The sequence below is a fragment of the Vanellus vanellus genome (assembly GCF_965231255.1).
Source record: "Vanellus vanellus genome assembly, chromosome: 8".
NCBI lineage: Eukaryota > Metazoa > Chordata > Aves > Charadriiformes > Charadriidae > Vanellus > Vanellus vanellus.
In genome coordinates, this window is record NC_138913.1 from 18,002,776 (window position 1) to 18,005,687 (window position 2,912).

Genomic DNA, 2,912 nt, shown 5'->3' on the forward strand with positions numbered 1-2,912 from the left:
TCATACACTGACTAGTTATTCATTATGTATAAAAGTGGAGCAGGCTAAACATAGAAACTTTTTTGATCATTTACGTGCTTTTGATGGTTCGGGTCTTCCATGGTACGACTGACACCACACTTCCTGCTGATTAAGGGCCTCATTTTTCTTCCACTGAAGTCAGCAAATCATTGATTTGAATAGGAACTGGATTTACTCTTCAAAGAAGTAGACAACTGTAAAACAGCACCATGCTTTTCTCTGCTGATGACTACATTCTAGTTAGAAAATGTCACTATTAAGTTCTGTATATTAAGTTCTGTAGGTATTAATTTAGTGGTGGTAAAGTACACATGCGAATAGTTTAAGTTTTTGTCTCTACTGCAAAAAGACAGACAATACAGCAATGCTCGGTCTGGCACCAGTACTGTAAACAGTAGCATATCTGTCTAATTTATTTCATTCCTATATGCAAAAGGTTGAACTCAGCTATTTTGAGAATAAGGGAAGTAACAGACTGGAAGCAGTTATGCAATGTTAAAATGTTAAGAGATCTTTGTCAGGTCTGTCTGTTGTATTCAGTTATTTGTTACTCTGAAACTGAAGAGCTATAACCAAAGATGGAGGAATGAAAACAGATTACGGGTAAAGATTAACACTTGAGAAGTTGAAGAACATTTTGGTCAAAAGCAGATACGAAATACACACTTTTCAAACTGAGTAAAACTCGAACACTAATAAAAATGACATGGATGGAACAAAATTGAAGATCCCTTTAAGTACTTGTTTTCCTCATATATAAATACCGTAGCAGAGTTCTTTTGATAATCTGTAACCACGGGCAGGAAATTGTAATGAAATACACAGTCCCTATTTGAAGTACTCATTGCTTATTTCAGTAGCGGAATGTGGATTGCCTTTCTTCCGCAGTTACTGATTCTCATACGTAATGCCGAGAGGTGCTGCCACAGCGCAGCTCGGTAGCACAGCAGCGTCTGTTCCGAAGACGTAACGGGTAGCTAGGCAGGAGGCACAAGGATCAGAGGGAGGCACAAAGGTACATAAGGGCCCTGCTGGCAGCTCACGTCGAACAGCTCAGTGCTGTAACCACACTGTACAGATTGCTAGGGCTTTGCCTTACTGACTAAACCAAACCATTTCCCTATGGAAATGACAGCAACATTTGTTTGTTGAGCAGATGTAATTTTGTAATTTTAAGAATTTAAAATTGTAATTTTAATTTTCCAGTATTGATTCCTATGCAGATTAAGAGGTTTTATGCACAGCGCTCTCCACATTTCTCAGCAGCATCCTGGGGAGAAGCAATGTGGAAATCATGCTCAGAACTGTCTTGAGCTACAATGATCTATTTTTATTTATGATGACATGACCATCTGTCACACAACTTTTTTCAGTGAGGCAAGAAGAGTCTGGCAGCCTGCTCCTCCTCTCTCAAATGGTAGGTAGGGAAAGCTCCTGCCTGCTCTTCTCAACACTCCCTTTAGACCAGTTTCTTTCTCAAATCAAAGCCCTGACGGCAGTAGCCCTGCAACAGGGAACAGGAGCCAGGACTTAAAGAAACACAGAGCAGTGCCATTTTTCTCAACTAAGAACCAGTTACAAAACATAGGTAACAACTATGACAAATTTTTAACTTCAGACATTTAAAATCCAACCTGCAACCAAAAAAAATTATCTAACCACAATACAATTTCTGAAATCATTTCAACAGAAATAATAATCAAAACTATAGTTTTGCAAGAGCATAAAGTAAGCTGACTTTCAATAATGAATAGTTTTGGCCTTTCTGCTGCAAATGAAGGCAGCGTGAAAATTTCCGTCTCCAGTTTTCATTCATCAAGGCAAAGTTAGCTTTAAGACAAAACAGACATTAACATGAAAAGAATCAATGTTTTTCCGTAGGCTCAAAGAGACCACTTAGTCCTTTCAGGACTTGCACTAAAATTTGTGCAAAGATATTCTGAAACTTATAGCCAAGTAAACTCCAGCTTCTCCAAACTTTTCTTTCTTTTGACATCTCAGTTCAAAGAAGTATCACAGACACCTAAAATTTTGTCTCTGTGCATGTTCAGCACTGTTCTGTGAATATGCATAAGGGAGATCTGGGAGCCCTAACATCTGCAGACTACTTCTGGAACAGCCAGTATTAAATTGCCACGACAAAGCAACAGCATGTTTAATACATGTGAACTAGGAAATCTAAATGATATGACAAGGTTGACTAAACAGACTAAACCGTACCAAGCACTCTATATCGATTAGTAGCCAAATAGACAGGAAGACTGCAACAACTTTCAAACAAGGCAGAGATGCAGAGTGTCATACAACTAAGGTACTACGGAGAATAAGCTTCTCTCTCTCTAATATCTATCACTTTACAGGTAGGTATTTCAGGGGCAAATAAAAACTCTGCAACCCCCAGATCCAATCCAAACCCTGTGAAAGTCCCTTGAAATAAGACAGTTTTTCCTAAGGACATGCCTACAGTGTAGAAGAACACAGTGCCGCGTGACAATGACCAAACTAGCTTTGAGCGACTCTGTTTAACATATCGAAAGCAATTAGAAATAGCTACATTAGCATGCTGCTTCATCCAGATAAACACACCTAGCTTCCTAGAAGAACTAATAGGCAGGAACCGAGCGCCAAGCAGCTAACACTGCATCTAGATTCTGATCTAGCTTGTTTGGGACTAGCTCAGGTATCACTTCATGGTACTGCACAAAGCCATTTAGATGAACTTAAAGTTAACAGGGTGGTTCCACAAGGAAAGAAGGTAATAACGCATTAGTACCGGTTACCTTCCTTAAACTTCTCAACATGACAAAGAAATTCTTTTCAATATGGTACCTGATATAATGCATTTCGAATATGACTGATATTCATACAACCACACGTTTCAAGGAGCTTTT